At 39.3% G+C, this 13,976-nt stretch overlaps 1 long non-coding RNA gene across 1 annotated transcript; it reads right to left on the bottom strand.

The window, feature by feature from the left end:
• Nucleotides 1-25: 25 nt before the first annotated feature.
• On the bottom strand, nt 26-4,886 carry LOC116064945. The gene is made up of 2 exons (XR_004108637.2): nt 4,744-4,886; nt 26-191 (listed from the first exon to the last, which is right to left on the bottom strand). It is a non-coding gene; the product is annotated as an uncharacterized LOC116064945 (long non-coding RNA).
• Nucleotides 4,887-13,976: the final 9,090 nt, after the last annotated feature.

Below are 13,976 nucleotides of genomic sequence, written 5' to 3' on the forward strand. Positions count from 1 at the left end.
TGGAGTCTTTATTTTTATTCACATAAAAATGGCTTCAGCAAGGCAGCTAATAGAGAGTCCACTGCACATTTCCCTGGTTTTACTCAGTATTTTTCATTTTTAACTCCCAGCTGGTTGTCAAAGCAGCTAGTCATTAATCCTGGCTGTATTATTATCATTAACAATGTTACAGCCCTATTAGCTCCTTGGTTCTTTGCTTCAGTAACACTTTACAATAAGGGTACGTTAATTAGCATTAGTTAATGCATTAATAAGCATTAACTAACTGTTATTAACAGTTTAATAAGTTGTGTAATAAACATTTATTAACAATGCTCGTGTTAACTAAGGTATTAATTGATGCATTATTTACCATTAGTTAATGCCTTAACTAACTGTTAATCACAATTAACTAAGGTGTCTATTTTACCATTAGTTAATGCAGTGCGAAGCCTTGACTAAATGTTGAGTTAATGCAGTAAGAAGCCTTGACTAAATGTTTATAACAGTTAATTAAGGTGTCTATTATATTATTAGTAAATGCAATATCAAGCCTTGACTAACTGTTAATCACAGTTAACTAAGGTGTCTATTTTACCATTAGTTAATGCAGTAATATGCCTTGACTAACTGTTTAAAACAGTTAATTAAGGTGTCAATTATATCATTAGTAAATGCAATATTAAGCCTTGACTAACTGTTAATTAAAACTAAGGTGTCTATATTACTGTTAGTTAATATAGAAAAAAGCCTGGACAAAATTGTTAGTAGCAGTTAACTAAGGCGTCTATTTACCATTTGTTAATGCCTTGACTAACTGTTAAAAACAGTTAAATAAAGCGTCTATTTTACCATTAGTTAATGCAGTAACAAGCCTTGACTAACTGTTTATAACAGTTAACTAATGTGTCTATTTTATCAGTAGTTAATGCAGTAACAAGCCTTGACTAACTATTAATAACAGTTAACTAAGGTGTATATTTTAACATTAGGTAATGTACTAAAAAGCCTAAACTGGAAATAATAGCTAACTAAAGTGTCTAAGTAAACCCTTAGTTGATGTTAATTAAGGTATTTCCTAATATTACTAGGTGGTTGATTAAGATGTTTGATAGCATGTATGTCTTAAGGTTCACAGCATCTCATTCTGAGAAAACTGTTTTCATTATTTACTTATGGGTTATGGTTGTCCACATACTTTTGTCCACTATATTTGTCCATCCTCCAACATATGACTTACTTTTGGTTGAGGGTGAGATCAGTGAAAAGACTCCATAGTCTCCATGCAGAAGTTTGCTTGTTCCTTTGTCTTCATGTAGACATTAACTTAAAGCCCAACTTATATAAATTATTGTCCATGCTATATAATCATTACTTAACCATAACTGGTCACTTGATTAATTTATAATAATACTGATTAAGCATTACTAAACCATAACTAAACAGTTATTAATGCTCTTTGGTATTCTTATTGTAAAGTTGAGAAAATATGCACCTTAACTAACACTTGATTAATGTATAAAAATACTGAATAAACATTACTAAACCATAACTAAACAGGTATTAATGCTCTTTAGTATCCTTATTGTAAAGTTGAAAACATATGCACCTTAACTAACACTTGATTAATGTACAACAATACTGAATAAGCATTACTAAACCATAACTAAACAGTCATTAATGCTCTTTGTGAGCCTTATTGTAAAGTTGAAAACATATACACCTTAACTTGATAAATGCATGAGTGCTGAATAAGCATTACTAAACAATGATTCATAGTTTATTAATACTCAAGTCTTTGACTTAAACATTCACACAGCTTTTAAACATTAGTGAAACATTGTCAATGTGAAATAAAATATTTGTGACAACCTTCTGTTATGCACACATATTCAAAATGTAAACAAGGTTTTCATTTGATTCTGAGTTTGACTCAGTCAGTTTTCATCTTTCTTTCCACTGAAGACTCAGAGCTATAACAGTATAGTGAGTCCTGTATGGAGATTACACTGGACATTTTCCCCCTCTTGTCTTCTTCACTGTCATGTCTTCTGGATAGTTTTCCTCTCTTGAAACCTAACAAAACAAGTGGGATATATCAATGTCTTTTAAATGCATGCAAAAGCTACGGATGCAAGGATTGATCGTTCACTAGATCACCGTCAGATCTTTACACATGTTGTACACTCAAATGACAACAATAGGGCAGCCTTAATGGTACACACTCTACCTAGTGAGTGGTGAGCTACCTTGACGATCATGATTATCCATTATCTAGATTGTGTCCAGAATATTAATATATTGATGCATCTAACAGCCAGCAATCACAGCATTCAAATGTTTGTTTATATAAATCACAGTATACTATGAACCATAAATAATCATTATCATAGTGTAGCCTCCCCGGCTGAAATATGGTCTGGCTCTCTTTAACTAATGGTTCACAAAGACTTCATTTTTCCTTTGCAGTTTCAAACATGCCTTGAACACACTGCATCTAACCACTGTAAGAGCTGGGAAAACAAAGAAAACTAAATACTTTTACTTTAAATATATCCATACATTTTCCATTTTAACCCCTTTTACAGATACATTATTGTAAATGTCCCTTTGAGTGCTTAAATTGAGTGTTACTTCCCGTTTTTATTCACTTGTTTTTCAGTAATCAACCTTAATTATAATTAAATATTCAATTAAATATAAAATGGTTCAAATTTGAACCTTCTGTCACATCCAATACTGTAGTAATTGCATTTCTATCTCTGAAGTTACATCCTTTCATGTAAACAGGCTCATTAGCCTGGTAATAAAACTGCAGGCTAATATGTTGACATGCTAGCTTTACTTGCACATACTCATCTCCAAGTCCGTAAAACTCTTAAACGGCATATCATAAAGTGACTGAAAATACAAACGATATTAGAAGAAACAATGACCAACCTTATGCCCTTATCAGCCAGGTGCTAAACAAGATAAACATTACACGTAGAAGCAAACTTCTATGAGCAGCACACGTTGCCCGCTTGTGGGATCAACTATATGCTTCCAGTTTCAATCTTTTCAAAAATAAAGCGTTAATGCTGGAAACTGCTATGGATTATTAAATGAGTGAAACGAAATAATATGTGGGTCACTTAGAGCTAGCTTGGCTGTTAGCTCTAACATAAGTTAATGGCAGAAAAATCTGCCAGAGAACAGGGTCATTTTGGTTACCTAAAGCTAGCTAACTAGCTAGCGCTTTTATTTGGAAAAGATCGAAACCGGACGTATTATAAGCGGGCTGCGGCCGCTGATACTCTGCCAAAGAAAGCATGGTGTATAATTATCTTGTTTATCATCTGGCTGATAAGGGCACACGGTTTGTCAGTGTTTCCTCTAATATCATTTGTATTTTCAGTCACTTTATGATATGCCGTTTAAGAGTTTTACGGACTTGGAGATGAGTATGTGCAAGTAAAGCTAGCATGTCAACATATTAGCCTGCAGTTAATTACCAGGCTTATGACTCTGTTGAGCTATATGAAATGGTGTGACTTGAGAGATAGAAATGCAATTACTACGGTATATTGGATGTGACAGAAGGTTCAAAGGATATTTAATTTAATATTTTATTAGGCCTTTAATTTAGGTTGATTTCTGCATAGAGAGTGAATAAACCATTCAACCATGAAGGCCATCTTTCAGCCGGGGAGGCTACACTATGATAATGATTATTTATGGTCCATAGTATACTATGCTCTATACAAACACACATTTGAATGCTGTGATTGTTGGCTGTCAGATGCATCAGTGCATTAATATTCTGGACACAATCTAGATCAGTGTTTCTCAAATGGGGGTATGTGTACCCCTAGGGGTACTTTGGAGGACTGCAGGGGGTACGTGAGATATTTAACAAAATGTTTAATAGTTACAAGGCTCTTGTCCAGAACATTGTTCCTCTTTATGTAGACTTTTTTTTTTTTTTCCTACCAAAAATGTGACATTTGTGTCACCTTCTTTGGACCTAATCTTGCCTTCCTTCCTTCTACTTTTTACAAGTTTCTCGCTTTTTTCTTCTTATGTCACTGTTTTTGAAGTTTTTGATACTATTTTGACCTATTCTTGCCTTACTTCCTTCCTTCTTTCTACCATCTTTTTCCAAGTTTTTGTCTTTTTTACAGTTTTTGTCTCCTTTTCTCATTAGCATTAGCAACATGTTTTTTTCAGTTACTGTATAAGGCTGTTGTTTAGTAAATATATCTCTGACAGCGCTGTACTGTTCCTCTTTATATATATTTTTTCTACCAAAAATGATTAGCATTGGTCAGGGGGTACTTGGCTTAAAGAAACAATTCAAAAGGGGTACATTATTGAAAAAAAGTTTGAGAACCACTGATCTACATAATGGATAATCATGATCGGCAAGGTTGCTCACCACTCACTTGGTAGAGTGTATACCATTACCATTAAGGCTGCCCTATCATGTTTTGTTGTCATTTGAGTGTACAATATGTGTAAAGATCTGACGTTGATCTAGTGAACGATCAATCCTTAAATCCGTAGCTTTTGCATGCATTTAAAAGAAATAATATATCCCACTTGGTTTGTTAGGTCAAGAGAGGAAAACTATCCAGAAGACATGACAGTGAAGCAGCGATTAAAAAAAATGTACGCGTTATGATTGGCCCTTAATCGCATCGCGATTAACGCGTTAATGCTGACAGCCCTATTATTAATGCATTAACTAATGCTAATTAATGTACCCTTATTGTAAAGTGTTACCTTTGCTTCTAATGTAGCGAAAACCTGATGATTTTACACTTTAAAGGAATAGTTTTCCTTCTTATTTGCTTTATTGCTAACAGTAAGTTGAGAAGATCGATCCCACTGTCATGTCTATATATAATTTGTGGATGTAGAGCCAAGAGGCGATTAGCTTAGCTTAGATAAGCGTAAAGAACGGCACTTCTAACGTTGTGGTTTTATGAACTTGTTTCTGTTTGTGAACAAGATATTTGTTCATTTATAAGCGTTAAGGGTGCTGGTGCACGGCTGTGTCTCATTCCGCATACTTCCGTCAGTGCACTGACCACTTACTGCCGTAGTGCCCACTTTCAATGGTTAGTATTATCCCAAAAGGAACACTTATGTTAAAATACTTACCGGAAATGACAAGCAGGATGAGCGTGACGAAAGCGACGAACGCAACACATGTGAACACGATTTTCAAGCCTGCCAAAAATATGGGGTTCCTGTTTGCAAATGAGTAGCGGTCGCTCGGCTTGCCGCCTCTCAAAATCGGACAAAAATCTTTTAAACTGACCTTTGTCGATCAAAAAACAAAACATTGGCCTATTTCTCGCTTAAAATGTTTTCAGAAACATGTTTCTGTGAACTATTTTCATAAAATACAAGATCGTGAGCCGCCATTATGGTTGGTTTTGAAATTCGGGAGCAGCCAGACCCACGTGACGCATTCGTCCAATCAGCTGCCGGTCAAGGGTCCTGGTCCCTCCCTTTCCGCTTTGTAGTCAAGATGGCGCCTGTTTAGTGCGAGTAGGGTCCATCGTTCCACACTGAACTTTTTGACCGTTTTTAGGGAGTCATCCGGGTACTTTCAGTGCACTGACTTTTTGCATTATCTACACTATATACTTAAAACTAAGTGTTTGAAGTGTGCAAGTACGCGGTTTGAGACACATCTTTTCTTTTTTACTTTGGAGAGAGCCAGAGTAGTTGTTTCCCCATGCTTTGTCTGTATGCTAAGCTAAGCTACCTTATGGCTCAGGCTCCATACTTAACGTGCAGACATGAGAGTGGTATCCATCTTCTCATTTAACTCTAATAAGCGAATTTTCTCACATCACTATTCCTATAACTTTGTGTTTTGAACAATTGGCCTAAATACTGTAGAACTTTTTTTCTCATACATGTCCAGCTCAGGTTGCATTACCCAAATGTCTTTGTTTGTTTATTCTACCTTTTCCACCTACTATAAAATGTATATATTTGATTTGTGTCCATTGTGTCCAGTGTTTATGCTTTTCAGTAATATCACACATTTTAAAGAAACTTTAACACCCGTTGCCCCTAGTCTTTTATTCATTTTAGTTTCACATTTAGCAACCTTTTATATATTATTTTCTTGTTTCACCTCTTCATGTCTTGTTCTGCCCCTCTGCCATCTATTTTATTGATCAGTATCAGATTTGTACAGTCTCCAGAAAATATTTTTAATTTCTTGCTGTAAATGAAATGCTGTTGTATGAATTTACATTATTCTTGATAACTGCTACATTTTATATTAAAGAAAATCCAACTAAAACTTGTATTTCCATTGTAAAATGAATTGTTAATGTCTTCAACTGGGCAAAGATTGAGAGCTATACGGAAGAGGATTAGGGCCACATGTGAAATCAACAACCACAACCTGAAACTTAATGGCTCTTACCTTCTTCGTTATCTCTCTCCTCATTCCCTTCAGCCTTCTCATTTTCTTTGTCTTTGTCTTAATTTATTGTGAATGGGTTGCAACAGCGTACCTGACCTCCCAAAGATTGATCTCAGGATTTTATAAATCAATTTCGGATTATTCAAATGAAGATCGATTTGAATGCGAAAATTAAGGTTAAATTATGCTTTCATTTGTAATTCTACCTAAGCTCTTCATGTTGGCTAACCAACTACAAGCAAATATTAAGAAACACAAGCTTGTTCTCATGATCACGTAAGGCTAGCTAACTTTAGCTAGGTGGCTTAAGCTAGGCTAACTAACATAGCTACAGATTCATTTAACAGTTACATACCTTATCCTGAGCGCTTTTTTTCCTCCTGTAGTTTTTTCTTTTCCCACTTCAGTTACAGATGGAAATTTCCTTTTTGGAGGTGTTACTATCATTATTCATCATCATATCATGGGAATTTGTGGGGCATTGTAAGGGAAAGTTTGCAAATTAGCACACATTTAATTAGAGAATGAGGCCATTTGCATATTTAAACTTAAACTTTCAGAAAACTTGTAATACATGTTTTTGTCTTAATGTAACTTATCAACTGGGGAAGTTGATATCTATTAGTTATTGTTTTACCCTATTCACCTACAGTGTTTAGTGCCTTAATTAGCTTATTATGCTAATTACTCAAATTGCCCAAAATGCAACTTTTAGCAACCAGGCTTAATTTGATCCACTAGGCCTATAGATGCTATTTCAATCATAAAAGTTCTTAGGAAACAACATTTCTGGGTTTCTGGGCTGTATAGGGGTTTCCAGTAGACTAAAGGGCCTGACTACTGCTGAAACCGACAGAGCAGTGCAACCCAATTGAACCCCAGTGTCCTGCTACAGCTGTGTGCTAAATTACTAACTCAGATGTCACTGGACCTTTGAAAACAGTGGCTCTGTGAATGGGGGAGTCGGCGGGGGTGGTAAAAGGGGGCTCTTGAGAAATCCAACCTCCAACCACTGGAGAATTCAACGGACCTTCGCTTGATGAAATTCCAAAAAAATCCCCCACCAATCCAAATCAGGATGCCAAACCTTCACATTTCCTCTTTTACATAGTGTTCACTTTGATGGCTGTGTGGAGCAAGGGAGAATTCCAAGCCAAGGCGGATAAGGGCGCAGTGAGTTGCAGGAGGAGGAGGTGGCAGGGAAGGTCACTCACTCAGGCCGAAGGGAGGAGCAAGTTATTCCACGGCTTTCTCTCGCTTCATGTCTTTTTCGCTCTCTGTCTTTTTTCTTAATTAGGATAACAGAGTGACGGGGGGGGGAGACTCAAAGGCTGCCAGCTGTACGTACGGGAAGATGGTGCTGTCCCATCATGCCCTCTGAGCTAAGGCAGGTTGAGTGAGTGAGTAGGTGAGTGAGAAAGGTTTTCCCCTTCAAGCTTAATGATCCATGTTTAACACAAGACAAACACCAGCCTGCGTTGTCCTGGGTAGTTGGACGGTTGAGGGAATGCTTGGACAGGGGCATTCTGGCATAGACATTCTGAAGGTTCTAAGTGAGTGTAAATCGACCATTTCCTCTCACATCGTAATGCCAAAGCCGGACCAGTGCTCTTGACCTTTTTTACCAAGGATCTCATGAGTTAAGGTGTCCCTGTATCAGACTCGAAGGAGTCAATGTAGTTGGTGCCGCTCTTTCCTCTTTCCTCTACAGTATTTTAAGTTTGAGTATTTTTCACTCCACAGTTCAACCCATTATACTAAAGTTTGTCTTCACCTACTATCTCAACCACTGTAGGGGTTTCTATGTGTTTATTTGACTCTATCTGACTCAGGGCGTCAAGCTATGTTTTGATAGGACTCCAATTGCCCTAGAAGGGAGTGATGCTCGACGGACTCCCAAAACCTGTTTCTATAACAAACGATGAGCGCCTGATTCAGTGTCATTGAAGGTAGTGACGGACATGCTGTTTTGATTCTTGGTTCCTTGACGGGTCATCGGCCTGCGCCTTAAGGAGCCCACACCATTGTCAGAGGGATGGGAGCCCGGATGCTGTTCTTTATTCCGTTTCAACTGGGGACAACAGAAACACATGTTCGCAGATTAGGTTTCCCCTGACTGGATAACGAGAGGAATCGGCCACATATGCCAAGGTACTTTAGCTGAGTTATGATGTAAAACTGAAAAAATACTAGGTGTGTGTACATTTGGGTCTGTGTATTTGATGAATAAAATGGAGCAATAAATGGCATTGCCCTACGGTAAGTAGTAGCAAAAACGAGACGCTCTCATACAGTAAATCTTTATAATTTTATAAAAGTCTGCCTGCAGCCCTTGACTGATTTAAGATAACAAATCCCTTGTCCTCTCTATTCATCTTTCTCTGTCATCTCTTGAAGAGTGAGCTGCCATGTGAGTAAAGGCCAAGCAATGGCTTCCCCAGCTCAGACATGAACACTGGCGCTCACCAAATCAAAGACCCGCTGTCCGGCTTCGTGCCGACGACGATAATAGATTAACAGTTAGGAATCTGAGGATTTATAGAAAGCAAAGTTCAGCTTTTATCTCAGATTCCAGGGATTAATGTTGCAGTAAGGTCTCATAAATTGCTCTCTTTCTTGCATTTTGATGTATTTATTTTCATGTCCATAAATCCATGCATTAACTGAATCCTTTGTTAAGAAGATGAGTGCCAGACAAGCAGGGCAGAGGCAGGAAATGTGGGCCGGGCAGACGAACAAGGGGAATTAAGTTGTGGAGAAGTCAGAAAGCCAGTCCTCTTCTGAGCCCAGTGACATGTCATAGGGGTTCCTACTATGTCTCCCTGACGCATTTCGGAAACCATTTAAGCGAAATGTCTATGTCTCGCATTACGATATACGCTGCAAATATTTTTGATTTACTGCGTTAAAATTACAGTATCAGGGTATCCTGAATGCTGCTCAATGTGATAAATCCTGCCTGTGTAACAAGACAGAAGAAGGTAGGCAGGGTAAGGAGGAGGGGGACCCAGGTTCTTGCTGAGATTTCTCATCTTTTTCATATGCGCTCGTCCTGAAGGAGCCTTTCTTTTTGAGTATCTGGTTTCTCTTTCTCCGGCGTTCCGCTATCCTGCATTTGCCCAGCCTTTCATGTGGTGACTCAGTCCATCACCATGGCTTTACAGTAGGAGCCAGCCAGCGATGCCACTCTGTTTTCCTCATCCCTGGGTAAATGCCCTTGACCATAGGGAAACTGTTCTATAGACTAATGGGGCGTCAGGCCAGGAGCTTCCGCCCACCCTGGCTCCGCAGCCTAATTAGCCTCACCATTACCTCATGTCTGTAGGCAAAGGTCTTCAGAGCATGTTACCTTGAGCTGTAATTCTTAATTACAGGACTTTAGGAACTGGAGGGTGGGGAGTGGGGATTGAACAGGAGATGCCCTTCATTCCTCCCTGGCCTGAGAACACCTTTTCACCCTGATGAGAATGTGTAGAAATCATAACAACATGCTCAGTCTAATAGCCATAGTGCAGTTGATCATTAATGCAGGGTGGCGTATGTATACACTGCCTGCTGGGGCTGCGCAGGTTAACTCCTCTGTGTGTGTGTGTGTGTGTGTGTGTGTGCGTTTGAAAACGAAACCAAAGGGTAAAAGTTCACAGTGGAGGGTCCACGGTGCTGAAAATTCCTCTGACACATGTGGAGCTAAAGCAGGGTACACGGGCCGAGGTTGCACAAAGGCATTGACTATGTTAGAGGACTTCAGAGCTGTCCACCTGTATTTTCTTAAACTTTTACTGCGGCCTTCCCCCGAGTGTTGTTGGCCTCTATCGAAGCAGTTTTAATTACACAGACTCTGAACTGTCATCTTGAAAGTTGGAGCACTCTGGAGGTCAGGACCTTCCTTGGTGTGCTACAAATTAGTCTCAACACTGCCATGATTTCCCCTAGTTAGGGTGAGTGAGAAAGGCAAAAAATATCACCTGCTTTCCAAATGTGTGTTTTCATTGCAATGAAGCATTCTTTAATAGTCTGTATTTTCCTTATACTGTAGGTTTCCAGCAACACTGTCATTTGAATGACTTTGTGCACCTTTGTAAAACCCAATACATGCAAATGTAAGTAGCAAAACAGTGTTTCTACATCTTCCAACCATACACCATTAAAATGGAATGTAGCAGTGCATCCAGCTGGGGTATGAGAACCCAGCAGCAGTAGCCATGCTGACCCTGTGTAATGACTGTAAGTGGATTACAAGGAGGCCCTGGTCACTGGTCATTAATATTGAGTCCGCTAGAGTTACCTCCATGTGGCAGCAGCTACACCACAGGGACTGAGACCAGGACCTCCGAGATACCTGAGAAGCTCATTTCTCTGTGCAGGGCCTCAGATGAGCTGACAACCCTCTGAAACTGAAAAGGACCACAGAAAGATTAAGAGAGATTAGTGGGGAGAATTTTTGTTTTTGGATGAAGGGTTGATTATTGAGTGTAGTATAGCCTTACCTGTGATGCCCTTACCACTATCAAACTGTAGCATTTTGTTCCATAAACAGTGCCCCATTTATCCTCTCATTTTACTTGGATCGTTGTGATCAATGGATTTGCTTGCAGGGTCTTGCAGGTAAATCCAAGTCCAGTTGAACTTTGGTGAACTTTGACAAACAAATTTGCAATGTGGGTCAACGGCAAACTCGCATGACAGCGGCAAGTTTTGAGGTAACAAAGTGCCAGTAGAGAGACCGAAAAAGTAAAAACTGCTCCATAAAAGATGCATGGTGTTATATATATATATATATATATATATATATATATATATATATATATATATATATATAATATAAATACAGCTGTGTGAACTTACTGTACCGTTACAAACAACAGTGTTTGCTAGCTCTCAGAGCTATTGTGACCATGCTTGTGACTGGCTAATGCTAGCAGGTTTCCAGCTGACTAGCAGGTTAGCCGTTAGCTCACCAGCTATGGAAGTTCACCAATCAGCGGATATCTAAAAACACTGAACAAATAAGACCATTATCAACAATTGGTGAACTTTTTGTGGTATATTGAGGTTTTTACTCTTGTACAGTAAGTAACAGCTGCATGATATCATATCACCTCTACTTTATCCTATGCAAATGGCTGCCCTTGAGTGATATAAAATAGTATTTTTTTGTGATTTATTCTATATCTAGTACCTGGTAATTTGTGCAGATATGCACTATGCAGCATTTTTTGGCCTTTGCACAATAGTCCTGATATATATATATATATATATATATATATATATATATATATATATAACATGAAATACATGTGTGGTCTTGATGACATGTGGGCTAATAGGAGGAACATGTTGGATTGCCCATAGAAATGTGAAGACATAAGTTTGATTTCACATACTGTATTTCCACAAGGCTACATATCATCACATTAGGAATCTCTGGATTAAAGAAAACAGAGCCGTGTTCGTGAATGCAACAAGCGCTTCCATGAAACCCTAGAGGTTGATAGAACGTATATCTTTTCCCTGATGTGGGTTCACGCTGCTCACAAAGACCTTGTAACAGACATCACGTTGTTATTGCCATGTTCTGGGAAACATGGCGACACGTTAGGAGCTCTTGGCATCTCTGTATCAACACTGTACGGGGCTGACAGTGGACAGGCACTCAGCTTGTTCCTAGAGCCTAAATGTTAAGGCCCTGTCCCTGAACCTACACACTCCACACACCATGTTTTGACACATTGTCATCCTTTTTTTTGGATGGCTAGGTATGAAGAAGAGCACAGACTGGCTGCATAGACACTCACTGTGTGCTGTTTCTAATCAAGTACTTGCCCAGACTTGATGACCTGCCTGCCCACCTGGGAGGTATAATGAGAACACATGATCCAAGGGAAGGATAAAAAACAAACAAAATCAGGGCTGAGAGGATTAAATGGGACCAAATGAAAGTAGGGAAAGAGACTTTCTTCTTTGCAAAGGAAGAATAACAATAAGCAGCGTGATTTTGTAATGGGTCATGTCCCTTTATGAGGTGTCGTAATTTCCAATATAGAGCCATAGGTCCTGTGAAGAACTGGGCCTATGGATTTGCCAATATATTATGTGTTGAGCAGACAGGAGACTGGGACTACCAGGCCCCGTCTAGGCCAGACCTGGTGGATTGAGGATCTGTTTCACACAACACGTTAAACAGCCAAAGTGATTGTGACTCACATAAAAGAAACCATGTGACAGGGCCCTAAGACAAACAACCCATAAAATGGATCACCTTTGCCAAATAACAACAGTCAGTTTTACACTTTAAGTATGATGACTTTTGGAACTCTGAGGCGTTATTGAGAAAACGCAGCATGAGGCCAAAAATAGAAATGGCAGCCGAAAGGGGCATCTGACAAGCAAGGTGTCAGAAAAAGAAAGAGATGCTTTGGGCCTAGTTAGTCAAAATCCAGAGGCGGGAGAGCAGAAGGGAGTTCTTCCCAGCAGTCAGTTGGAGCCTGTGTGTCATGTGTTAGCAGGTGTTGATGGTGGGGAGTGGTGCTGCAGCAGTCTAGGGAGCAGTTGGGGTTTTGGCTGCAGACAATAGGCCCTAATGAGTGATACTCCGCAGGGGACAGTGCACAGCCAGCCAGAGGTTGAGAGAATGAAGCGCCCCTTTAACTGAAGCCATCTGAAAGGAGGAAATGCTCACAGTCCAAAGTCTGGCTGCCTGGCACTCTGACCGCTCTGCAGCCCTCCAGAGAGGCTCCTGCCGCGAGGCAGAACCCAGCCCCAGCCTGTGCAACGGAGCAGCAGCGGAGCTCACACGCAGGCTGCAGACAGACTGATTAGTCCTCCAAGCTTTGTAATTAGACTACATTGTTAACATTGGAAAAGCACAGACTTTGACTTGTCTTTTCGTGGCTTGTTGAAAACCTGTACAGAAACATATTGTATTTCCAAACTATTTAAGCTTCAAAGTGGCGAGTGGGATATTCCCTAAGTGCAGCTGCCCTTTTCTTTGAGGGCTGGAGAGGCTACTGTTCAGGAACAATATGCAAGTGATAGTCATTACCTGATGCTCAAGCTATGCCTGTTGGATTATATACATTCCTGCTCCTGCAATGACTCCCCCAGACTGTTGCTAAAGGCCTGAAAGAGGATGTGTCAGCCAAAATATCGAGTTATACAAGGCTTTTAATGGTCCTGAAAATATGGTGTCATGTAAATAATGGTCAAATAGGACTTTATGTCCAGATACTGGCAACAACCATGAGTGAAAAATTCTAATTAGTGAATTAACAAAGTATTATGATCTTGAAATCTGCAACTAATTACACTAGAGCATCTTGGCTATTTTTAGTATTGTTGAGTGTGTTTTACTGTTGTACACTTTTTTTATTTCCCTGTAAAACACTCTTCTTGTGCAGTAACACAGTCAGCTACACGGAAATAAAACAAACATATTTTATATCTACCGTCAACATCTATGTCATCTCTCCATAAATGACTCGGGCCAACCAAAGACTATTGATAGCCGTCAGTTATGTACAAGGCCACCCTGCCAGCCAGTTGATGATCAATCAATCCATGCATC

Source organism: Sander lucioperca, chromosome 23, assembly GCF_008315115.2.
Source record: "Sander lucioperca isolate FBNREF2018 chromosome 23, SLUC_FBN_1.2, whole genome shotgun sequence".
Classification (NCBI taxonomy): domain Eukaryota; kingdom Metazoa; phylum Chordata; class Actinopteri; order Perciformes; family Percidae; genus Sander; species Sander lucioperca.